The sequence below is a fragment of the Amblyomma mixtum genome, chromosome 10 (assembly GCF_055824585.1).
Source record: "Amblyomma mixtum isolate Tamu chromosome 10, ASM5582458v1, whole genome shotgun sequence".
In the NCBI taxonomy this organism is placed as follows: Eukaryota; Metazoa; Arthropoda; class Arachnida; order Ixodida; family Ixodidae; genus Amblyomma; species Amblyomma mixtum.
The window spans coordinates 24,798,679-24,825,504 of NC_143021.1; the positions used below are offsets into that span (position 1 = coordinate 24,798,679).

At 48.5% G+C, this 26,826-nt stretch overlaps 1 pseudogene; it reads left to right on the forward strand.

Moving 5' to 3' along the window:
* The first annotated feature begins 5,782 nt into the window (after positions 1-5,782).
* Positions 5,783-7,964, forward strand: LOC149325404 (uncharacterized; annotated as a pseudogene).
* The last annotated feature ends 18,862 nt before the right edge of the window (positions 7,965-26,826 follow it).

A 26,826-nucleotide genomic window follows, 5' to 3' on the forward strand; every position in this document is an offset into this window, starting at 1 on the left:
TCACAATGTTAAGCTACAGTTGTCGTAGTTACCACAGAAAAATATCAGGGAGCCTATTCCATCTCGGACGCGTAGGTTCCCTGAAGAGCAACCGCGTCGACGGGCATTAAGTAACGAAAGGCAGGCTGCTCTTGCGAAGAAGGTATTAGAGATTCAGTACAATGAGACTTCTTATGACGTATGAATTTTATGCGCCTCTTTTTGGAGGTGGTCGTATCCAGACCCATGTGCCAGACTTCAGTCGCTTATATGATGCGTTTGCGCGGCTTAGCGAACAGCAGGGAGGTATAATGCAGCGCCGCCTTTGCTTGGACGAATTTAATTGGTCTTCTTTCGCTCTGCAGGGGCAGAAGTCTCCTGGCCCGGATGGCTTGAGTAGCGAATTCTACAAAACGTTTTCGCCTTGCGTGGTGCCTGTCTTGTTGGTAGTCTTCAGAAATGGACACGATGTGGGGTTTTTCCTCCCACTTTTTATGCTGGTCATATTATTACGGGGGTTAGCCCAGCAGCAGACGGGACAGGCCACAGTCAGAACGCACACCAAACCAAATCACCCCAGCACAAACTGCCACGTCCTCGTCGTCGTCAACTGCCGAGCGTCGAAACAATGTCATCTTCGTATCGCGACTATGCACCGTAACACTACCCCCTCCTCCGCCGGGCAGAAGGAAGCACAGTCCCTGGGCGTCCTAAGGTGGTGGGATTGAATGGGAAGGCTTGAGACGGGCAGCGTGAACGAGCTGTGTGGAGGGGGCCACGCAAGGAGTGTGTGGGTGCAGGGGCATGATTTCGTGGGGCACACTGCTCGGTTGCCTCAAGACGCGGTAAGGACCCACGTAACGAGGCAACAACTTCTCACACAGGCTCACACGACGCGTAGGTAGCCAGAGGAGGACGACGGAGTAGGGAGGGTAATGGGCGTCACGGTGATGAAGGTCGTACCGTCGTTTTTGAGCGAGCTGTGAAGCGTCGAGGCGATCTCGAGCAATTCGGCGGGTGGCGTCAGCCCGGGCAATGGCGTCACAAGCGTAACTGCTGGTAGAAGGGTCATGAGGCAGGAGGCTGTCAAAGGGTAGCAACGGGTCGCAGCCAAAGAGCAGGTCGTTAACTGCCGAGCGTCGAAACAATGTCATCTTCGTATCGCGACTATGCACCGTAACACTACCCCTGTAACGCAAAACCTAACACGGTCATCTCATATCACCAACATCGCTAACGAAGCTAATCGTACCCTTGGTTTCATACGGCGCAATCTACGTTTAGCCACCCCATCCATCAAATCATTAGCATACATAACTTTTGTCCGTCCTAAACTAGAATATGCTTCGGCAATATGGGATCCTCACCAGTCTAACCTCTCTTTAATCTTAGAAAAAATACAAAATCGAGCTATCCGCTTCATTTATTCTGACTATACGTACTACACTAGTGTGTCTGCCTTAAAAACTAAAGCTAACTTACCCAGCCTTGAATCGCGACGAAAAATTTCTCGATTGTGCCTCTTTCATATGTTTTATCATTCATCTTTAGGAGAATCGGTCATATCACCTGCTTATCGCCTCTCAAGCCGCATTAACCACCATAAGGCCGTCTACGCCCCCACCACAAGAACTACCGCTCATTCCCGATCTTTTTTCGTCACGTCATCCCGGGACTGGAATGATCTACCACAGGACGCCGTGCATCACATCAACGCCATCCATTTTAAGAACGCAATCAAGACCATTATTGTTTAACTGTCATGCCCATCCCTCATGTAATGCCCCATACCAGGGGCCATTGAGGTATCAAATAAAAAAAAAGAAGGGGGAGTAGCCGGAGGCATCATGGCGTGTGGAATTGTAGGCGAACGTCACGAAACGTAAACTGACGCCCCAGTCACGATGGTGGTCTGAGACATATATAGACAGCATGTTCGTCAGGTTGCGCTTAGGGCACTCAATGAGGCCGCTGACCTGAGGATGGTAGGCCGTCGTGAACTTGTGGCGGGTGGATCATGAGTGCAGAAAGTCGTGGACCACTTTAGAAAGGAAGCAAGACTGCGATGTGTAAGCAGTTGACGAGGAGCGCTATGAAGTAGGACGACTTCATGGAGAAGAAAGTCAGCGACATCGGAGGCACAGCTGCTAGGGATAGCGCGCGTGATAGCGTACCGGTAGTGTAATCGGTCGCAACGGCAATCCACTTGTTCCCGGAAGTTGATGTGTAGAAATGACCAAGCAGGTTGAGATCAACACGAAAAAATGGGCCAGTCGGGATGTCGATGGGCTGAAGCTCGCCACTAGGCGGAAGCGGGGTCTTTTCCGGCGCTGACATTGATCGCAAGCAGCTACATACTCGCGGACAGAGCGGTTCAGGCCAGGCCAGAACCGCCTGCGCACGCTGTCGTACGTGCGTGACACGCCGAGGTGCCCCTCAGCAGGAGCGTCATGAAGTTGGGCAAGTACTGTGGAGCAGATATAGCTCGGGACGACGAGCAAGAGGTCGGCGCCATCTGGGTGCATATTGCGTCGGTACAAAGTATCATGATGGAGCAGGAACAGGCGCAGAGCAGGATCGGATGTGTCGCTGCGGAGGCTGTCGACTATGAGGCGCAGAGATAGATCATGGCGGTGGTCGTCACCGATGTTTGAAAGTCCGATACGCACAGAATACAATCGTCGGTATCACGGTAGTGGGAATCAGGAGGATCGACAGGATGGCGGGACAGACAGTCAGTGTCTTGGTGCAGCTGGCCGGACTTGTAGACAACCGTAAATGTGTATTCTTGCAAACGCAAGGACCAGCGACCCAGAAAGCCTGTAGGGTCTTTAAGAGAGGACAGTCAACACAAAGCCTGGTGGTCTGGAACTACGCAGAAGGACCTTCCAAACAAATAAGGGTGGAATTTTGTTAACGCCCAAACAAGAGCAAGGCACTCCCGCTCCGTAAAGGAGTACTTACGTTCGGAAGGAGATAAGCAGGCGGCTGGCGAAGGCTATCGCACGAAAGTGCTTGTGTTGGCGCTGCGCAAGGATGGCGCCGATACCATGGCCACTGGCGTCTGTGCGAAGTTCCGTAAGCGCAGATGGGCTAAAATGGGCCAGCACAGGTGGAGCAGAGAGGGTCGCAACAAGTGCCGTGAAGAAGCGAGCTTGGTCAATGACCCAAGAGAAAGGGACATCCGTCTTCATGAGGGTGGTAAGGGGACGGGCCGTGTCGGCGAAGTTCGTGATAAGCCGGCGAAAATATGAGCGGAACCCGAGGAAACTTCACACATCGCTCGAGGAACGGGGGGTGGGAAACTAACGAACGGCCCGAACTTTGTCAGAGTCGGGCTTTACACCAGAAGCATCAACCAAGTGGCCGACGACCTTAATTTGGCGCTGGCCGAAGCTGCACTACTTGGAGTTGAGTTGGAGACCAGCGCGACGGAAGACAGCCGGGATAGTAGCAAGACGGCGTAGGTGGCTTTCGAACATGGAAGAGAAACCGACAACGTCATCCAGGTAGCACAAGCACGTTGTCCATTTAAAGCCAAGCAGAAGCGAGTCCATCGCGCGCTCGAAGGTGGCAGGAGCGTTGCAGAGGCCGAAAGGCATAACTTTGAATTGGTACAGGCCATCGGGGTGACAAAGGCAATCTTCTCACGATCCCGTTCGTCAACAGTGATTTGCCAGTAGCCTGAACGGAGATCAATAGAAGAAAAGTAGCTGGCACCATGTAGACAGTCGAGGGCGTCATAAATTCTCGGAAAAGGATAGACGTCTTTCTTTGTTACTTGATTAAGATGACGATAGTCGACACTGAAGGGCCAGATGCCATCTTTCTTTTTGACCAATACCACAGGGGAGGCCCAAGGGCTGCTAGAAGGCTAGATTATGTTGTTCACCAGCATCTTGTCCACCTCTGTTTGTATGGCATGGCGCTGATGAATAGAGACACGATAGGGCCTTCTGTGTATAGGGCTGGCATCGCCGGTATTGATGCGATGGGTCACGACAGAAGTTTAGCCAGGAGGACGATTCCCGAAATTGAAGACATCACTGTAGGAAGCTAAAAGGGCGCAGAGGGCGTTGGCGTGGTCAGGCGGCAAATCTGCCGCGATCAGTGCAGAAGTAGGGTCCAGGCGTTAAGCGGCCGGGCGGGGAACGGCGTGGACACCAGCGATAGGCTCAGCTGTTAGAGCAGAAACTGTACATTCGGCCAAAGGAAAAAGTTCAGCGAGTGCGATGCCACAGGGTAAAACTTGGGGAGAGAATCGGAAGGTAGGTGCGGTTGCCGGTGACGGTCAGGACAGTGTTTAGAAGGATGACGTTACGCTGGAAGACAACATCCTTGATTGGGTATGTGACGTTGACATCATCAGGAACGGCGGGAAACGGGGACATATGAACATAGACTGCAGCGTCGCGCGGGAAGCGAGTAAATTCAGCGGCACGTAAGCGAGGCGGCTTGGTATCGGCGCTTTCGGAGCAGAGCGGCAAGTCGAAACGAAGAAGTCCAGTGGCGCAATCAATTAGCGCCGCGTGCGTCGTTAACCTTCTTCGCAACCTTCTTCAGACGACGGCGAAAGGAGCTCAAGACAGAAATTTGGGCGCCAGTTTCAATCAGAGCGGAAACTGGTGCACCATCCACACAGATATCGAGAAGGCTGCGGCGAGGAGCGAGGGTCGGGAGAGGATTTTCGGGCCGGGTCATCAATGCAGCGTCACCTTCGGGAGCTGCATTCGTTAGTTTTTCGAGTGAGAGCCAGGTAAGGGTGAAGTGGACAGGCGTCGAAATTGAGGAGAACGGGAGCGGCGGATCTGAGGGGAAGGCGAGCGGCTGGACCTTCGCGGAGTCGGAGTGTCGAAGACGTGTGGAAACTCAGCACGGGAAGACGTCTGGCGTGATTCGAAGTCGACACGGCGGTCATAATCGGAACTAGGTCCGCAGTCGGCACGACGATGATAAGTGGAACAAAGGTGAGATGGTGAAAACCAACTCCTGCGACAGTAGCGGGAAATGTGGCCGACACGCGAACCGGTGAAGCTGATTGGGCGGTCGTCCGAGGTGCGGCAATCCGCAGGATTCCGGTAGCGGTAACGTGGTAGTATGGTCGAAGTTGGCGAAGCAGTAGCAACCAGTCGAGCGGTGTTTGGTAAACAGGGCGACGCAGACGGCAGACCAGAATTGAGGCCCAGGTTAGCAAACTGCTGGCAAAGGACGGTCTGGATCAGCGCAATCGTAGAGTCGGCCGGCTGAGGGGCGAAGGTGACGGGAGTCATAGCTTCCAGTTCTCTGCGTACAACTCTAGTTAAATTGGCAGGATGGCACGGCTGTTGCAGTGTTGGCAGGTCTTCGCAGGAGGATGTCGCCGCCGTGTTCGGAAGGTGGTCGAAACGAGAAGCAATACGGCGGTTTTTTGCCAGGTCGAATTGCCGGCATACCTGGAGGACGGAACCGACCGTTGCACAATCTTTGTACAGAAGAAGGTTGAATGCGTCATCAGCGATTCCCTTCAGGATGTGGCCCACCTTGCCGGTCTCTGACATGGCGCTGTCTACTTTTCGGCACAGAACGAGGACGTCCTGGATGTACGAGAGGTAACTCCGTAGACGACTGAGCTCGAGAAGCAAGGTCTTTTTTAGCGCCCAGCTTGCCAAATAAGTCCCGGAGCTTTTGTTTGCAGTTGTCCCAAGAGGTGAGGTCTTCTTCATGCGTCTCAAACCAGACATGCTCCGTGCCCGCCAGGTAGAAAATAACGTTAGCAAGTATGAACGTCGCGTCCCAGAGGTTGTGCTTAGTGACACGCTCATACATGGCGAGCCAGTCCTCGACATCGGCGTCATTGGTGCCACAAAAGGTGCACGGGTCGCGAGGGTGCGCCACGAGAACGGTCGGCGCTGGTGGTGGTGCTGCGGCCGGAGGTGTGTTGGACGGCATAGTGATGGCTCGAAGCTGAAGACCGCTGCGGAGGTTTAGGGCAGGGTCCTGGTGTGACACCCAGCACATCCACCAGATATTACGGGGGGTTAGCCCAGCAGCAGGCGCAACAGGCCGCAGTCAGAAGGCACACCAAACCACGCCAGCACAAACTGCCACGTCCTCGTCGTCGTCAACTGCCGAGCTTCCAAACAACGGCGTCTTCGTATCGTGACTATACACCGTACCATTATCATGCTTATTCCGAAAAGCGCAGATAAAAGTCGATTGACGACTGCCGAAGGGTACCGACCAATTGGATTGTGTAGTAAACACTATAAAATACTTGCAAACATTTTTTCATCCCGCTTGAAGTTTGTGGCGCTGGGTTTAACTGGCTCACATGACGCATGTGGTAATCGAGGCCGCAGTATATAAACTCTCACACACACACACACACACACACACACACACACATATATATATATATATATATATATATATATATATATAGATATGTATATATACTGCGCTTTCGGTGGTGGAGTCGCCACAGATGAGTCCGGTCAGGTTGCTCTAATTCAGATAGATCTTGCTTAAGGCCTTTGAGGCCATGAGTTCTGTTTTGCAATCTTGCAGCATGTAAACATTGGGAATGCATTGCTTAAGGGGATTAGACTATGCTACAGACAGTCCCATGCAAGGTTTATGGTAAACCATGAACATACCACTCTGATTCCACTAATCTCGTCTGTCCGGCACGGTTGGCCATGATCACTGATCCGCTTGCGAAGTTATTTCATCTGGGGTGACCACGAGAGGTTGCTGTCTATCGAACACCCAGGAATCGTTGTGATCGTACATAAAGTATTGAGCGTCCATCGAAAAGGAGCGGATATCGAGTCATGGTTTTTCTTGCCAAAAGACATGGCAATACTCTTTTCCAGCGAGAGATGAAGACTTCTGGGGGTCAAGTACATCGAAGTGGGCAGTAGCGCTCTCTGAAGACGTTGCTGAGTAATATGGCGTGAACGGACGCGTTCCAGATGCAGATGTCATCTGCAATGCCAATGCAGTCTACAGAGATGAATTAGGAACCTTGCATGCGTGTAATCAATTCGTATTTGTGGCACTGTTAGTCTTTAATAATGAAGCTGCCTGCTTATTTTAAGTCGCCACAAACAGGATGCTTTCATTGAACCTATATGTCGGAGAAAGAACATCGTTATAGCGAGCATATATGGAATAATGTATGCTTGTTTGGTCAAGCTTGACAGTTCAACCTTGCGTTAAACAACATACACAAAAAAGATATTGATGCAAAGCCTCACAATTAAGTTCTAGTGGTTGTTCAGTTGGTTCAATAATACATTCTGCCTGGAAAGTTTCCAGGTATAATGTATATTTAAACGAACTAAACTGTGAGATTTGCAGTCACAAATGACAAGAAAAGCTTTTTTCACCTATTTCTTCTCCAACGCAGCTGCATGGGATGAAAGGCAAACAAAGCTGCTGCTTCTCGACTGCTATGCACGTATGCCATAGACGCCGGCCCACTGAAGACATTTCGTAGCAAGTGAGCTATGTTCGAGCACAGTGACTGCAGTATGTTCGACACTATTGGCATTCAGCCAAGTGCTGTGCAGTGCGAAACACGCTTCAGGACTGTGTTAAAGCGAAAGAGGAATGAAGATAAGCACAATAATAGATCCGCGAATTCCCGCTGCCGCGTGGAATATGAGCAAGAGTTCGATAGCCAAAGCTATAGATGATAACTTGGAGTCGGAAGTGCAGCGTAGTGTGGACACAGTGAGGTATAAGGACGCATCGGCAATTAAAGCAAGACCCTCGACCATTCACCATCGCAGACGTCCTGGGGAACTCTGCGAGGGGTAATCATACCCCGCTCCTTACATCATTTGGGGGAGACTGCTCATAAGACAAATTGGCGGCTCGAAGAACCCAAGAAGAAAAGGGCCGACAGAAGGATGCGCCCAAGCAACCATAGAGTGCCACACATGCAGTTGTTCTCTGCGAAAATCAACAAACTGCACAGCGAGAAAGTGAAGAAAAAATGAAGAGAGAAACAAAGGAAGGAGAAAAGGCATGGGGAGCTGCTAAAAGCTCATGCCGAGCACACGACACTTTTGCGAACCATCCAAAACTTCGTTTGACACATTCAGCCCCCCATCAAGAGTATTCAGCCCAAGTGGTTCGCTTTTAAGCTGTTTAGTTCGGCTGCCTAGCACGTCTAGCAGTCCAAAGCTTGAGGAGAATTGAGGACGCAATTTGAGAGATTACGGTCGCTCGGGATGCATAACGAGGCATACGGCAGTCCTCTCAAGCAAACCTCTTGGGTGGTATACTTTTGACAGGAGGTGTACTTCATTTTACATAAAGCGAAAATCTAATTTATTTGCACAACACTTTTCTTAACATGAAATAAATGTTTGTTCTGACCGGCTGCAAAGGGAAGCGATGCTCATAGGATGAGCCTAAGCGAATGGCGAAAAACAAAAAAGTAGGGTGAATATGGACTAGACTTTACTAGCAAACATGGACTATGTTTTGCACTGATGATTCAGGCACGGGAAAATGCGATGAGCAGGCTTGATATGGGAGGGAGGTAGTGATGACGGCATGTGATAGTACTTGTGACAGCACGACAGCAGAGAAAGGAAGCAACGTTTTTTCATGCAGCACAAAATAGTAGACATTGCTTTTTCGTGTAATACTGGATGTTTCGTGAAATTACTCGTGAAGAACCAGGCAACATTAAAGACGCCCAGGGACGTTAAACAAGCACGAGGTCCTCATCTTTCTATGCATAGTAAGAGACATTTTGAGCCTTGAACGCCTAAAGCAAGCGCCGAAATCACAATATTTAATATTTTATTCTTGTGAAGAAATGCTGGTTGGCTGCACGTTTGATGGAAGTTATTTAAGCATGTTTTATTTGAGAATGAACAATGGTCTTTTTATGCAAAATAGGTTTTAATGGGCTGGTTGGATGAGATGTACATTGAATCAAACTCAGTGAGTTAGATGGCAAGCTTGTGACCGCGCTTCTTCTGTGATGGTGGCATGCAAAGGGATTAAGTGCATGTCGGAATTGCCATGAGCGTTAAATATTGGCAGTTTCAATAAGTATGATGCTGATATATTAGCACTGCGCTTTTCTGTCAGTTCTCGTAACAATCCGCAGACGTTTTTGCTTTAGTGACGTTAATTCTCATGCAATCCTGAGCGTAAAGTGCGTGTAAGGTGCATACGAGCCCTATATTTGACCTTATATGTTCAGTATTTAACATAGCTGAGATAATGACATACGCAGCTATTTTGTAGGTTACGTTATACACTCCCGGCTCTTGGAAAGTTCAAGGTGCCACTGATGTGTTGGGACAGCAGAAGCAAAAAGCACGTTGTAGTGGGAAGAGAGGTTAGACGGCACACAGCGTAGTCGAGGCTGCAGAGTCGGACCAGAAATTGGGCACGCTGTCATTCAGGGTAGCCCTGGAAGTGAGACTAATGAGAGTGGCCGGGCGTTGGAGGTGAACCAATTTTAACCACTGATGCCTTGTGCATGAATGCTAACCTCTCGTTTTTGCTCTGTCTGCTGCAATGCAGGTTTCAACATGCGGATCTCTGCCTCATAGTTCAAGACATGGACGACATCTTCTCTCCACTGGCTTTCCTTTGGCACTCAATGCTCGTCCTCGGCTCGTGCAGTGAGGTCAGCGTTTGAATCACACTGCAATACGAGAGGAGATAAATCAGTACACAGCGCCAAACAAGCGACCAGGGTGCCGATACAAAAACGCAACGATGGATCATTCGTAGCTGCTCATCCGCAGTAGGGGCATGCTTCAGCTCCGCTGTGAGGATGTGGCGCATGCCATTGGCAACGGATGATGCACAATGCTCGAACCAGGTCTTCCTGCGTTCTGAAGAGCTTACGCTGACTCCCTTACGAGACATTACCAGTGAATGAGATTTCCGTCTGCTAAAGTAGCTACAATTGCCCTGGCGAAGAAGAATGAAGCTGTTCATACGAGTTAAGGTGACACCTGTAAGCCTTGGTTTCTTTCAGTGCAATGACTCTTAATTATGTAGCTTTCAGGAGCACTCTGAATGTGCTGCGCACGCACTCTTTCTTTGTTTCAGATGAAGCCGTATCGCATACTCCTAGCAAGAGCCTCCTGCGAGACGACATTTGTCGTAGCAACAAGTATGAGGCCGGGATCAGGGAAACATCGACTGATTTATTGGCGGTAGTGCCAGGGTTCGATACCCTGCCTTGAGCCAGTCAGAACCGACTCGCACGAGACTCCAGCGCGAGGAGGGGACACAACGAGGATGCTCTGCGGTGTCGTGTTCATCGGCGGCCTCTGCCGCCTGTGCTGCGTGAGACCGGTGGTGCTGCTACAGCTGCCCCCCCCCCCCCCCCCCCCCCCGCTAGTGAAGGGGCCCGGCGTAGCTGCGAGCCGGAACGAGATATGTCGCTCCTGTGGAGTAGTAGGGAAGATGATGCAGATGGCCAGTCGGCCGTCTGGGACCGAGGAAACGAACAGGAAGGTGTACGGGCAGAACGTCCCCCAGAAAGGCTGGCTTCAGGTGGTCGATATGAATGTAGTTAGGGCATCCATGAACGTCTACGATGAAAATTTTCCATTATCATTCGACTATGCAGAAAGGGGCTGTCGTTGGGTCGCTGAAGCGGTCTGCGTACGGAATCCAGCCGAACGAAAACGTGAGTGCAAGTCGAAAGCTCAGGTGGCAAGTGCGAAGATGGACGAGGATGGCCTCGAGGTGCAGGTGCTCGGAGATGATGGCAAAATTCGTGAAGCTGCGTAACATAATTCGTGGAAATGGGGATTGGAGCGGAAACACTGACGTCGAAAAATTCACCAGGAAGACGCAGAGGCGTGCCGAAGACAAGTTCTGGCGGAGTCCAGCGGAGATCTTGTTTCAAAGTAACCCGGAGGCTAAACAGAACAAGCAGTAGGGATGTAGTCGAGTGCGTGGTGTCCAGCTGTTCTTTGAGGGCTGCGTTTAGTGTACGATGGAACCTCTCAATAATGTCTTTGGCGAACGGATGATAAGCGGTAATGCGAATATGAGATGTTCCAAGCACCGCCATAAGATTCTTGAAAAGCGAAGATTCAAACTGCTGGCCACGGTCGGTAGTGACAGTCGACGGAGCCCCGTATCGCGTCAAAGGCAGCGGGTCGATGAACGTTTTGGGGATGGTGTCAGTGGTGGCATCGGGAGAGGGAAGCTTCGGGCCAGCGTGTGAAACTGTCGATGCACGTAAGCAGGTACAGATATGAAGCAGAAGGTGGCGAAGGGCCAATGATATCGGTGTGCACTTTGCGGAAGCGTGATGATGGCGGAGAAACCGAGCCGAAAGGAGATGTGTCGCTCTGTTTTAGACTGCTTACAAGCCAGACAGGTACGGGCCCAGGAGCGCATGTCTTTGTTGATACCAGGCCATACGTACCGTTGCGTAGTGAGATGGTGCTGGAGCGCATTACAGCCTAGAAAATACCATGGAGAGCGTTGAAAACACGGCGACAAAACGCAAAGGTGACCAAAGGGCGGCGAGCGCATTTTACAGTTTCGTGAATGATGGCGACGGGGCATCAAGGGAGGAGAACTTGAAGTAGAACCAATGAGCCGGGGACCTTGAGAGGGATTACAAAGTATAGGTTGGCTGACGAGTTGGCAGTAGTGAGGAAAGAGGTGACACATGATATTGCATCAGCTGGGGCATGGTCAAAGCCTTGCATATTTCTGATGTCAGTCTTTAATTCCGTCACGCGTGAGGATGACGGATTTCACATGGCGAGGGTACTTGATGGCAAACGTGACAGGCTTATGGTCCGTGGCAATGAGGGACTGGCAACCTTCGAGGAGGTACTTGAAATCCCGAATGGAATTGTCGATGGCTAAAAGCTCACGTGCGTATGTACTGTAGCGGCCTTCAGCAGGTGAACACTTATGAAAGAAAAATGATAAAGGGCTCCAGGCACCACCCTCGAGCTGGTGAGGTGCACCCCCAACGTCGGTGTCGGAAGTGTCAGTCTTGAGGCGTAGAGGAGCATCAGGACGCAGATAGTCCAGGAGAGCGACATCGTATAACTTCACTTTAGCTGCTGCAAAAGACTCCAAAATGACGGAATACTATGCAAGTTGTGCAGAGTTGACTTTCTTCAAGCATGTCTGTCAATAGTTTGAGGAGGGCTGCACAGTGAAATATAAAGCGACGATAAAAATTTGCCTTGTCCAAAAAATTTGCGTTGGTTGCGCATTGAAGAATGTTGCCAAAATTCTTTACTGGCCTTGACTTTCTATCGAAGAGGGCGGATACCCGAAAGATCAACACGGTGGCCGAGGAATTAGAGCTCCGAAGTCGTATTTCGCTCTGTCGGTGATGAGGCCATATTGAGAGAGGCGCTGGAAATGCTGCCGGAAGGGTTGCAAGTGCTGCTCAGCATCACCGCTGAAGACGAGCAGATCATCGATGTAAGCCACGCAGAACTGCAGGCCCTGAATCGCGGTGTCCAGAAAGCGTTGAAATGTTTGTTTCTCTAGAGTTGAGGACACCAAAGGGTATGCGAATATATTCGAAGACGAAGACGGGTGTAATGATGGCAGTTTTGTGTACGTCGGATGGTTCCACTGATTTTGGAGGTAGGCTTGATCAGGCAATATTTAGAAAAAACGGTGGCGCCATGTAGCGAAGCTGTGAAATCCGCGATTTGAAGTTGAGGGTAGCAGTCCGGAACACTGGCGTTGCCGAGAGCGCCGTAATTGCCACAGGGCCGCCAGTCCCCTGGGGAATTCTTCGGTACCGTGCGGAGATATGACACCCATGGGCTAGAGCAGGGTCGGATATTGCCGTGCTCAAACATGTGCTTGAACTCGTTGAGGGCAATTTGGAACCGATGTGGAGCAAGCCGGAAGCGTACAGCGTGTGTGGGCTTTACGGGGTGCTTGGCGGGCACCCAGTCTGCATGGTGTTTGACGGGGATTAAAAAATTGGATGGTTCGCTTTTTGTGGGGTTTAACGTCGCGAAGCGACTCCGTCTATGACGGATGCCGTAGTGAAGGGCGACGGAAGTTTCGACCACCCGGGGTTCCTTAATGTGCTCTGACATAGCAGCACACGGGCCTCTAACATTTGGCGAGCATGGAAAGGAGCTCGCCGCGGCCGGGATCGAACGCGCGTCATTCAGGCCAGCAGCCGAGCACCATAACCACTGAGCCACCGCGGCGGCTGAAGTTTAATGGAGGAAGCAGGGACGGGTATTCGTCCAGTAGTGTCTTGAACGTTGACTAGGGTGTGCTGGGTATAGTGAGAAGCGGTTGCTCGAACAGAGAGTGCCTTAACAGCGAACTTCGTTGCGGCGTCCACCAGAGGCTGCAGTGCATGTTGACCAGGAGGTTGTTGTGGCGCAGCAAATAAGCGCCTGGGATCGGGCAGCGCACATCCGCGACGAGAAAGGCCCATCGCAATACAAGTAGGTGGTCCAAATTTAACGTGAGGGCATGCAAGCCGTACGTAACGATGGGGGTGAGATAGGGAGCTTACGTTATTTAGTTTTTTTGCTCCAACTCATATATCTCTCACAAGCTAAGACAAAGACTGCTTTAATCACATTCTTATTCAACTGCAGTGTGCAACTTTGGCATGATCAAAACATCACGTACTTGTAGATGTAGGAAACACTAGCTTTCTTTGTGAGACATGCGCCCTCCTTGCAGGTGACGCACCTGATGCAGTTCGACCCATACCAGGACGTGGTGGCCACGGTGCAGTTCTCGCTGGACATGATCTACATGCTGGTATGCTTCATCGTGGTGTCCTTCTCTTCGGCCGCCGTGTGCGAGGCTCACGACGAGTCCTTGCCCCTGGTGAACCGCATGACGGCTGCGCACTCTGCCACCCCGGCTCCGGATCCCGAGTTCCTCGAGCAGGCCTTCCTGCTGGCATCCCAGATGCAGACAAGGGACGTTTCCCTGACGGCCTGGAAGTTCTACGACCTCAACCGCGCGGCGCTCGTAACCACGGGAGGAGCCATTGCGACATACGTGGTGGTCGTTTTGCAGATGGCTCCAACTTTTCTAGAGGGCTCCCGGCATTGAAAAGCGGAGTTCGACTTATATTCCGCTGGCTCTGCATGAAAGATTCCCAATAACTTAATTAAGCTGACAGGTAACACTATGACTCTATACATTGGTGCCTCCGAACATTCATTAGAAAGAAATGAAGCTGTAAAAATGTTTTAGTCGGCCTTTTGCTTTGTGCGTCCAGCCAGCGGCAGAGCGTAGTTCGTCGACGTGACAGCACGTCATCATCATCATCAGTCTGGCTACGCCCACTGCAGGGCAAAGGCCTCTCCCATGTCTCTCTAATTAACCGTATCCTTCGCCAGCTGCGGCCACCGTATTCCCGCAAATTTCTTGACCTCATCCGCCCAAACCAGCACTCAGCCCACTGATTGGGTTAAAATTATATCAAGGCACTATGAGATGACACGATCAAATTTATGTTGCTGTGTATTGTATGGAGCAAGTCAAACTATTTTCTGTATTCTGCTGAATTGCATAATTAGTCGATATTAATTAATCAACTTCCAAGCAAAGAAGATAGGCAAAAAATTGGAATGAGAAAGGCGTAGAGTGGCCCGTAAAACGTCCGACTGAGCAGTTTCTCTCTTTCAATCTATTGCTTATTAGTTTTTTTCTGTCACTGCAGATGCCGCGAAATAGAAAACAAAAATACCACGTGACACGCCCGCTTGGGCGTCGTGATTGCAGTCCTCTCCAACGTTCCGTGTAGAGATGAACATAAAATATACCCCGGTTGGCTGCCGCTTAAAAGGCGACAGGCCAGCGATGCAGCAGCTCGCTCTGTGATTTACACCAGCGGTAGCCTTTTCTCGGCGGCGGTTCATGACAGCGACAAGCAGACGCAGCTCTTGTCGCCTGCGCTGGCGGAAATCGCACAGCCAACGGCTGCGTCGCAGCCCTGTCGCCTTTTAAGCGGCAGCACACCCGGATAAATGAGCTGTTCGTTGGTAGACTGAACGTTTGAGAGCAGTGCAATCCCGACGCGCAAAGGGCATCTCAGGTGGCATATTTTGTATTTCGCGGCCATTTGCAGCGGGCGAAAAAAGCTAATGCATAATAGATGGCAACTCAGAGAGTGCTCAGCCAGACGTTTTGCCGATCGCTCTACAACTTTCCCATGGGAAGTTTTCGCCTATCTTGTTTGCTTGTGAAGTTTAATACATGATCTCGACTAATTATGCAAATAAGCACAATACATAAATAATGTGATTTGCTCCATGAGATAGCGAGCAACATGCATTTGTTCGCGTCGTCATAGGGTGCAGCGCTACATGTTTAAACCCTAGCTAAAGTTAACTGGCTGGTTAGCTGGATGATTAAGTTGGTTGCAGAGCGGAAGCGGACAAAGTGGGTGGGGGAACAAACATGGGTTAACGACATCCTAGTCGAAATCAAGCGGAATAAATGACTTAGGCCGGACATGTAATGTGAAGGCAAGGTAACTGCTGGTGCTTAAGGGTAACAGAGTGGATTCGAAGAGATGAAGAGGCCAGCATCAGGCAGAAGAAAGTTAGGTGGGGAGATAAGATTAAGTACTTTGCGTGTATACGCTGGCCGCAGCGGGCAAAGGACAGGGTTAATTGGAGAGATATGGGAGAGGCCTTTGCCCTGCAGTGGGCGTAGCCAGTGTGAAAATGATGATAATGAAAGTTAGCTGGGACACCCTGTATATCATCGCTAGGTTCTGCTCTCGCGGGGAAGGACGGCGCCTACGGGCCAGGCGAAAAAGGCTCCACTCAAACCTAGAGCGCAGTGGTTGCTTACTGGAAGGGACAACAGTCAAAGACCTCGTCCAAGCCGTCACTCCGTAGCATAAATTTACCATTGTCATTAAAATTGGGGCATAACTAAACGTTGTGGCTATCTGACAGATGTTGCAGGTAGAAAATAAAAAACGCAACTCTTTCCCATATCGCTTTCTAAACGCAGCGGTCGTCTAGCGATGAGAACATAATCACCTTTCTTATCTTTCAGGCCTTCAATTCAAATACAGCAGGTGGCCTGCTGACTGCCACGGCAGTTCAGCTTCACTCATATTTTAAAGCTTGTCGCATTAACGAGCTGTCACAGAAAAACGTTGAGTTGATATTGCTTTGCCGTCAGACTGCTTTGCCGCGCCACCTACGGCAGAGCATGGTGTCGAAAGAGGCGGGGAGAAGAACGTTCATATTATAACGTGGCGGTAAGCCGGTGAAGACAGGACCACATGACGGATAGTGAGAGCATGATTTCAATGATTGCGGGTCTAGCGCGGGAACTTTGGCGCGCCCCTTAGCCCGCTTCGTCTTTTAGTCCGTGACGAAATCTGGAGAGATTCCAAGCCAACTCAAATTGCCGCCATCCACCACCCAACCACACGCCTTCATGCTCGGAATGCTCCAACTGTCGCTATCCACCCATTTCTACCCCTCTGGAAGGCCTACACTCACATCCCACCTACACCCTGCCCGCACCAGAAGCCTACACAAGAGCGCGGCAGAAACCTGAGGGCGAAATAAGAGTGAAAGAGAGCGATTTGTCACATATTGGACACAGATTTGCCGTACCACATCATATGATCTCTTGTGCATTTATTTGTTTTGTTTTGAGCTGCGCTCCACGTTTTTAATTTTCGTTGTTGCTGAGTGCACTTCATCGTATTACCATGGAACCCCTAATCGTTTTACAATACGTTCTCTGCACATAGGCAGCGTGCTTTTTTATGCCCTAGTCTCTGTGTGCATGTGTGTGAGAACCCAATTGAGTGATTACATTACATGTATGTGTTTGCTTACTGCACCTTTTGTCATAACGATGAAAAATGAAAAAAAAAATTACCTCCACGCAAAACTTTCGCACGAAGCAATCAACGATTACAGGCATTTGCAAGTAATAAAGGTATGTTGATGTGCGACATCTTGATGACGTTTTTTCGTTGTGCCTCTGATAATTCGGCATTCCGTGAATTGGGGTATATTCACTGATCCGGCGAAATCAGAAATAATGGGATTTTACAATATTACTTAGAAGAAACTTCATGCCGCCTAAAATTCTTGAAAAGAGAGCCGAAAGTTTACAAACAATTTCAGAAATTATCATTCCCGACCCCGTGATGATTACCGACGCCGGACTCATGCAGAAAATTCACCGATCCGGTGAAATCAGAAATAACGGGGTTTTACTATATTCCTGAGAATAAACTTCATGCCGCCTAAAAGTTTTCAAAAGAGAGCCGAAAGTTTACAAGCAATTTCAGAAATTAAATATTCCCGAACCTGTGACGATTACCGGCGCCGAACTCATGCACAAAGCCCTTCCTAGCGACGCCATGAGGCTGGCGCGAAGTCAGTCGTGAAGTGCTCTCTCTGGTTCATGAAAAACCGCTACGACGTTCGTAGAAGAAGCAGCTGAAGGAGGACGGGTAGAGTTGTTGTCGCTTGTGGAAAATGATGTAAGCTCACTATATGGCAGCCTTTGTACTAGCACTGATCTGCTAAACTACTCCGGCATTCGTATACGAAGGAATGGAAGGAGGTCGGAAGAAGGATTTATTGCTTGTGGAAAACGATATAAGCGCATTATTTGAGAGCCATTCCTCTTCAGCCTTGCCGAAGTACGATTGGCTCTTGCAGAAATCTGCGAACTCTGACGCTGTACCACAAGGTAAGGCCTTGGTCTCGGCGTACCGAGTGAAATAGTCAGTGGCAATGAGGATGCACCGGTTGCCTTTCGAGGACAAAGGGAAAGGGCCGAGAAGATCCATGTCTTCCTGTTCGAACCGAGCAGGTGGTGGAGCAGCAGGTTGCAGGAGTCCCTGAGGCACGGAGGACGGGCCCTTATGGCGGTGACATTGCCGACAGCTCTGGACATGGCGTTTAACAAGAGTGGCAAGGTTGGGCCAGTAGAACAGCTGACGTCTTCGAGCAAGAATGCGAGACTACCCCAATTGGCTACTACTTGATTCCTCGTGGCTCGCAGAAAGGATTTTCTCTATCAGAGTGGTTGGGACGACGAGGATTTAAGCTCGATAACTTGAACCAGGGTTGATCTTGTATAGCACGCCTCGTTTCACGGAAAACGACGAGAGGTGTCGAGAGAAAGGTTTAGGTGTGGTCGCTGCTTGACCTTCTAAATAATAGATGAGGCGTCGCAACTCTGCATCGGCGTGCTGCTGGATTGACAAATGAGAAGAATGCATGGCCCCGAGGGAACTGCAGTCGTCCTCCGTGTCGGGGGTAGCGCGTTCGACAGGCGCACGAGACATCGTGTCGGTGTCTTCATGCATTGCCTGAGCTTATAGACAATGGTGTCAAACACTTGCAGGCGAAGGCTCCATCACGCCAGGCGTCTAGATGGGTCTCGCAGGTTGTCCATTCAATACAAGGAGCGGTGGTCAGTCATCATCAGTATCATCATCAGCCGGGCTACGCCCACTGCAGGGCAAACGCCTCTCCCATGTCTTTTCAATTAACCCTGTGCTTTGCCAGCTGCAAAAACCGTAACCCAACAAACTTCTTAATCTGAGACGCCCACACAACTTTCCGGCGCTCCCTGCTACGCTTGCCTTCTCTTGGAATGCGCTCTAGTACTCTTAAGGACGAGCGTCAAAGAGTTCAGCAAACACTTTGAAAGGAAGGCCATAAAGGTGCGTACGAAATTTCGCAGGGGCTCAAATAATGACATGGCATACTTTTCTGCTGCGGTATAGTTAATCTCGGCTCGCGACCGAGTGCAGCTTGGATCAGCGATGACTCGTGCAAAGACAATATGGTGTTGCACGAGTATCCCGCCGAGGTCGATGTTGCTGGCCTTGGTGTGTATTTCAGTGTAACCCCGCTCATCGAAATGGGCAAAAAGAGGCGGTGTTTTGAGGCAGATGCATAGCTTGGCAGAAGCCACGTCTTACTCGTGGGTCCAAACAAGGTATGGCGTCGCGGATGAGGTGGGTCTGCGGTTCAGCGATATCGGCGAAATTTTCGAGAAAATACCTACATTAGGTACAAAGTCCGAGAAATCGGCGTAAAGCTTTCAGCTTTCTTTTCTCTAGGTGTTAGAAATTCCGCAATCGCTGCGAGCTTATCGGCGTTCTTCTTCACGCAGGCTGCCATGACGGCATAGCCGAGAAATTTGAGCTCTTGGTAGCCGGAGTGGCAGTTTTATGGCTTCAGTGGGAGGTTAGCTGGACGAAGCGTTTCGGAGACGGTCCGCAGGCGTTCAAGGTGTTCACTACAGGAGTCTGCGGAAATGACCATGTCGTCGAGTTAGACTAGCAACCCTGCCACTTAAGATCGGCGAGGGTAGTGTCCGTCGTCCGATGAAATGTTGCCGTTACATGCAGGTGTGAAGGACCTGGTAAATGGAGGAAACACGATTATTTGTTTACCTCAGGCTCTTTCACGTCCTCGCACATTGTAAAACAAGAGGACGGTTTGGCATTTCTCCTCCGTAAAATTGCAGTCTACATTGTCGACATTAGATATCACGACCGTGGGCTCGGAGCTGCGACACTCATGTGAGACAGTTTACCTCAGCAAGGAAGCTGTCTGGTAGTTGTCTGCAAAACTCAGTCGATAGCGGTCATGATCGCGGAGACACATGGATAAAATTTAATTTTTTTTCCCGATATATTTCACTCACGGATACCTTCTTCAGATAAAAAAAGAAAGGCTCTCTTCCGGTTCATATCGAGTCACGTGAGTGCATGGTATGTTTTCCTATGTATTTCTCAATTGGGAAATTTGCCGCTGCAACATGAGTTTTATATCATGCTTCTTCTGCAGCGCTTGTCTCCTTAATAAATGCCACTGTGCTCCTACAGCGACTGTGTGACTGTGGAAGGGGCTCATGATTGAATATTCCTAAAAGTTTCCTCAGTATGAACGGGACTCGCCGAACAATAACCAACTCTTGGAAATGCCGCCTTTAACGGCAGACAGATGCTGTCAGTCGTCGTCGATCGCTATTCCCCCCCAAAATTCAAATTAAGCAACGTCCACAGAAAAAACACTCACAAGAAAATTCCAGAACAGTACAACTATCGGCCTCTTGGAATATATGAGTATCCACTAGCGGAAGATTCCGATGTTTTGCAGTGACAAGCATCTCTTCGGCTTTGATAAATATGCACATGTCCTCCACAGCTGTATGCGCTGCCACGAGTGCACCACAGGAAACAAACCAGGTCTGTAGAAACATAAGTAGTAGAACTAAATTTATTTACACTTCCTCCACGTGTAGGAATGAGCGCGATAGCTAGGTGGCTTAACCTCTCCCTCCTTTTTTTAGGCAGTTTCATGCCAGGAAGGAACTGCAATCTGTTTCTAACACAGGACTGAAGAGCCTGCGAACAGCTTCTCGAGCCAGCTGTACTTCAAATGAGGAGTTGATAGAAGGCAGAGAACTGAAACAAGCACCGCCGCATATAGCGAACCTGGGCTTTCTCACCTCAGTTCTAGTCTCGTAATTTTTTGTCGAGTGTCGGCTATAAGCAGAGCTATATAATTAAGGGATGCGCACAATGCAACGGCCGCATTCAGTCGGGATCTTGTACTCATTGCAGCCGACAGCTTTCTTTTTTTTTCTGTGTTGTCTGCTTCGATCGCCGCGCTATCTACAGGGGGAGAAATAAGCGGCAGTACGGAATTCTACAGTCAACCCATTTCGAGATTTGGCATTTTCTTCTAATGGAGAGTGACTTCCAAGTTGTCTCTCAGTGCTTCATCACAATGTGTCGCTGAGATTAGAGTAGTGTTGTTAGTTAACCAGTATTTTACTTTCAAGGCAACACTTTTCAGGGGAATTCAGCGTATGCGGACAAGCGCATCCAGGAAGCATCGCATCATGAGAAGGGCTGTGTCGTTCCAGTGCGTACTTGTCTCTTTCGCCGAATTGACTTAAATTGGCAAGATGTTTCCAACCCGCCACTCTGTTTGTTCTTTCGAAGGAACACTATATACTGAATATGGCTACTTTCAACAGCTTCAGCCGTACAGCACTCATAGAGGTGGACACAAAAATTTGTTGTGTAAAGAGACGAATCAGACAATTAGTTTCGATGGCCGCATTCTTTACTTAAACTTTGCTACTGCGTCGCCCAGTGATGATGATGATGATGATGTCCTCAGGCTTAATGGCACATACTCACGGCGGGAGATTGGTCGGGGTGCATAGCGGAGGCAAAGGCCCTCATATACAAGGAGTGTAGTAGTTGGATAATTTTGTTTCTTAGACTAGAATTTGTGCAAAAAAGAAAAGAGAAATAGAAAATAAAAAGCAGTGAATTTTCATTCTAGCAGAGGAATGTTCCTGATGTAAATATGTAGTCATGAATATAACCGCACAATGGATTGAGACATGTATTTTGGCGCTTGCTCCGAGAGAGAGGAGAATGGAATAGACAGAGGAAGCCCTTGTCGAGCGAGGGAGATTTCCAAGTAAATTCTACGGATAGCAGCGAACTTCCAGGAGAAGAGAAAAAAAGTGATCAATGGACTGCATTTCGCCGGAAGACTCACAAAGGTTGGCCATAGATAACCCCGATCGATGCAAACGAGACCAGGCGACGTTTAAAAAGACTGCAGGTTGTCTAAGAAATATTAGACTGGAGGTGTGAAGAGGAGAGTGGCACAATTTTAAAAATGTTCGGACTTTTAAAAGGCGAAAGCTATAGCTGATAAAGATGGAATTCACGACTCAAGGTGCAGAACTGCATTGGTGACATATTTTGAAGCCTCAGACAGAGGCGCAACACCTCACGCTCCAAGAGCACAAGAGGGCGAAGTTTATAGGCAGGAGCTCCTGAGAATAAAGCTGAGCTGAACTTCAAAATTGGGAGGATGTACATTCCATAAATCAGCAGGAGTGTGTGCCTTCTCATGGTTGACCTAGCCCTGCAAAGCCTACGCTGGATGCGAATGGTACAATCTCCTTCCGCATAAACTTTTTCAGTGTGTGCCCGCCAGGATATAGTAGTGTCGTATATTACTCCGAGATAGTTCACCGTCTGCACTTGAGGATATATGTGATTTCTATAAAAGACGAAGATATTTACAGGATGTGAAACCGGGAAGACCACGAATGCGCATTTCTTCACACTGAGGGACAAAAGAATTCTTCCTAACCATCTGTCCAGAGCATTGAGGTAGTTCTACAAGATTTGGTAAAGAGCGTGAATATTCCTTGCGGAGGCAAAAAATGCGATATCATCGGCGTACACGTAAGTTTTCACATTGCGATTACATGAAACTGCCCTTATAGAGACGTTAAAAACAACAGGGGAAGAACTGACTCTTGCGCTACGCTTCTTGGCTGTCAAAATCTCTTAGAGGAAACAGCTTTTTGGAAGGAATAAAATTCTCTGTTTTTCGAGGAAGCAGAGGTTCAGGCTACAAAATAATTTGGGAAATTAAGGTCCTGTGGTCTGTGTAACCGGTTCGAGTGCTCCAAGGTGTCTAGGCTTTACCGCCATCCAGAGTGACAAGCACGGCAAACTCTTTACTGATGCGAGCTAATTTAATACGGCTCTAGAGGCCAGTATGAGCACACCAAATCGAACAGCCTGGCCTGAAAGCAATTTGACAAGGATTTAAGAGATCGTTCGCCGAAATGAAAGAAGCGCGACCCTTCCCCCAGTTTCAGTAGGTTGGATGTTATTGAAATAGGGAGTACGCTGTCTAAAGTAAAAACTTACCCTTGCTGTTAAGGCAATAGAACTATTTCCGCAACACGCCATTCATGAGGTATCGAAGTACTTTTAGAGGTACGGTTAAATAGAACCAATAAGTCTTGAGGGCATTCGTGAAACAAAATTTTGATCATAGATGAAGTATCCTGATCAGTGCCAGGAGTCGCTTTTTTATTTATTTATTTAATTATTTCCTCAAAGGTCTCGTTTGAGACATTACATGAGGGAGTGGACGGTATCTGACAAACAATGGTAAAAAATGTTAAGATGAAAGGTTGGCGATGCTCCGCTTGAATTCTAGTGGGTTGATGATAATGGCCACTTCGGTGGGCAGGTCATTCCAGTCTCGTGCAGTACGCTGAAAAAATGACTGCTGAAATGTCACAGTATGGTCTTGTAGGGGATACACTGCGTTAATGTGGCTGAACCGGGCGATGCGGTGGGCTCTTTTTATGTAGGGGTTATCAAGAGGCAAAGAGTGGAAAAATTTATGAAAAAGGTTAAGACGTGCTATCTTACGGGGCGAGGCTAGGGGGGGCAAGTTGATTCGAGCTTTTAGTGCTGAGATGCTTGAGTGGTAGGAATAATTAGATAGAATGAATCGTGTTGCGCGGTTCTGAACCAATTCGAGGGCGTCAGTAAGATTATTGTGGTGCGGATCAAAAATAGAGTTAGCATACTCAAGCTTGGGTCGCACAAAGGTTTGAGAAGCAAGGTGTTTAATAGGGGGAGGAGCGAGTGAAAGGTTACGGCGTAAAAAACCTAGAGCATAATTAGCAGAATTTATTGTGTGATTAATATGACAGGTCCAAGTTAGGTCACGCGAGATATGCACACCAAGATATTTGAATGATTCGGATGTTCCAATCTGCAGGTTGTTAATATTATAATTAGGCGCTACGTACTTACGACGACGGTGAATGGACATTAACACGGTTTTAGAAATATTTAATGACATGAGCCATGTTTTACACCAGTCCTGTATGCGAATAAGGTCAGTTTGTAATGCGAAATGGTCGGTGGAGTTAGTAATTCCTCGGTAAACGACACAATCATCGGCAAAGAGTCGGATATGAGAAGAAATGTTACATGGTATGTCATTAATATATATCAAGAAAAGGAGGGGCCCGAGTACCGTTCCTTGCGGTACCCCTGAGAGCACAGGTGTTAAGGATGAAGATTGTGAATTGGCATATACGAACTGTTGACGGTTAGATAAAAACCCTCGAATCCAGTTCAGAACACATGGATGAATATTAAGGCGCGATAACTTTAGTAAGACACGACCATGGGGGCCCTTATCGAACGCTTTTTCGAAGTCTAAAAACACTGCATCAGTCGGGATATTACGATCAAGGTTTAAATGTAAGTCGTGCAGGAAGAGTGCCAGTTGGGTGTCACAGGAATGATTCTTGCGAAAACCATGCTGGCTTGAGGGAAAAAAATGAACGGACGATAGGAAGTTAGCAATATGCGAGTATAAAACATGCTCCATTACTTTGCAAGAAACGCTTGTTATGGAAATCGGGCGGTAGTTACTCGGCGTTGATCTGCTTCCTTTCTTGAAGACTGGGATGACCTTGCCCACCTGCCAGTCACGTGGAATCGAACCGGTGTTCAGGGATTCCTGGAATATGAGCGATAAGAACAGGCTACACGTATGTTTAGCATTTTTCAGCACTTTGGCGTTGATACCGTCCACTCCAGTAGATGACGAGTTCTTCAGTGACTCAATTGCCTTGACTATGCCGATGGGATGAAATGTGATATTTTGCATGAGCGGGTGCGTAAAATATGGTGGATCTAGAAGATTGTCAAGGAATTTGGTTTGGTTTGGTTTATGGGGTTTAACGTCCCAAAGCGACTAAGGCTATGAGAGACGCCGTAGTGGAGGGCTCCGGAAATTTCGACCACCTGGGGTTCTTTAACGTGCACTGACATCGCACAGTACACGGGCCTCTAGAATTTCTCCTCCAAAGAAATTCTAGCCGCCGCGGCCGGGATCGAACCCGCGTCTTTCGGGTCAGCAGCCGAGCACCATAACCGCTGAGCCACAGCGGCGGCTGTCAAGGAATTCATTAGTAAAGACCGAACTGAATGCTGTGTTAAGAACATCTGCAACCTCAGTGTCAGGAATAGGAGATCCAGAGCTACTGTTAAGTGAAATCTCATTACATTGATTAGGGCTAATGGTTTTCCAAAATCGTTTTGGGTTAGTCTGCAGCATAGATGGTAAAGTAGTAGAAAAAAACTTGCGTTTAGTCTAAGCGGTTAACTTGTCGTATTCTTTTGCGACAGCATGATACTTCTGCCATGTGGAAGAAGAGTTAGACAGCTTGGCCGACCGGAACAGGCGTTTTTTCTTAGTATTGAGTCGTTTGAGTGATACATTAAACCATGGTGATGTTATTCTTTCTGTTATAGTAATGGTTGGAATGTAAAGACTTATAAGCCGATGCATCTCTGTTTTGAAAAGTAACCAGTTCGACTCGAGAGAATGTAGTGGAAAGTTAGCAGCGAAGGTGGCGAAGTAATCTGATAATTCACGGTTCATGCTGGCATATTCTCCTTTATCATAAAGCGTAAGTGTTTTTTTATTTTTTTGTTTATTTAGTGCGTTGCAATAAAAAGAAGTATGTATCGTCAAATGATCGCTGAGACCGCGCAACAAGGTGATAGGAGTAAAATTATCAGGATGCGTTGTTAATACGAGATCTAGAAGGTTGGACGAGTGGTCAGTAACGCGTGTGGGATCAGTGACGAGTTGAGTTAAGCCAAAAGTCATACACGTGTTTAAGAAATCGCTAGCCGGGCTGTTTTTCAATAATGTAGCGGCGGGATTAGACCAATCTATTGTGGGAAAATTAAAATCACCGAAGAGAAGGATAGGACTAAGTGGATATGTTTTAGTTAACACATTTAAGGCACCATGAAATAAGGGGGTGAAAACTTTCAGCATTAGGAGGGCGGTAACAAATACCAATGAGGATGGGCGGATGTGTAGTAGTGCATCGAAGCCAAATCATTTCTAGTTGTGTAGGGAGGTTAACAAATGAACAATGCAGATTCCGTGTAGTGGCGAGCAATACACCCCCACCGCGCAAATTATCGGGTCTATCCTTCCGGAATATGTCAAAATCTGGGAGAAATGGAAGAATCTCAGAATCGTGAACTGATGCGTTAAGCCATGTTTCAGTTAGTAGTAAGATGTCGCATGAAGATGAACCTATTAAACTGCACAATGAATCGCGCTTGGGAACAACACTTCGAATGTTAGCAAGCAGAAATGATAAAGGGTGACGATTCGTCGAACGGGGTTCACAATTTGGTTTTAATGGTGGCTACAAACTATCCTCAACGACCTGGTTAGAAACATGGTCGAAATGGTACGTTTTTTCGCTTGTGACAAGCTTTTCATTTCGCAACTTGTATTTCAGTTTTCGAGCCTTTCCAAATTCGATGAGGCGTTTCTGGGCAAGGCGCGTGCTGGGAGCGAGATCTTGAGCAACCGCATATCCTGTGTCTGAATTTCCGAGCGGAAGACAGGACTTGCTCTTTGTCTTTAAAGTGAGCAAATCTCACAATTATAGGCCTGTACCTACCAGTTTGGAAAGTCCCAATGCGATGTGCACGCTCAATGTCGCGTGGCTCTAACTGGATATCTAAATACTGATCAATGTGGGCAATGATTATATTCTCAGAATCTGACCATGTTTCTTTATCTTTATCTTCAAGGCTAAAGAAAACAAGGTTGTTTCGTCTGGACCGATTTTCTGCATCATTTACCCGGGCAGACAGAGCATTTATCTGCGCCGTGTTCTCAGTGCTGATTCCATGCAGTTCTTTCAATTCAGTCTGCATGTCATCAATACCAACACATGCTGTCTCAATTTTATCTAGTCGCGCCTTAATCTCACAAAATGTTTTATCATGATCAACTAGTTTCATTTCAATCTACTTTAGCTGCTCTAGCATTGCTGTCTGCCCAGCTTGAATTTCTTTCAAAGCATCAAGAACCTCTTTGTTAGGGCCGGGGTTAGATTCTATATCACCCGCTACCATAAGAAGTTTTAACAACATATGCGCACAGTCATACATGATGGACCGGAAACGCCGTGGGCTCGGCAGCACCAAGAGTGCAC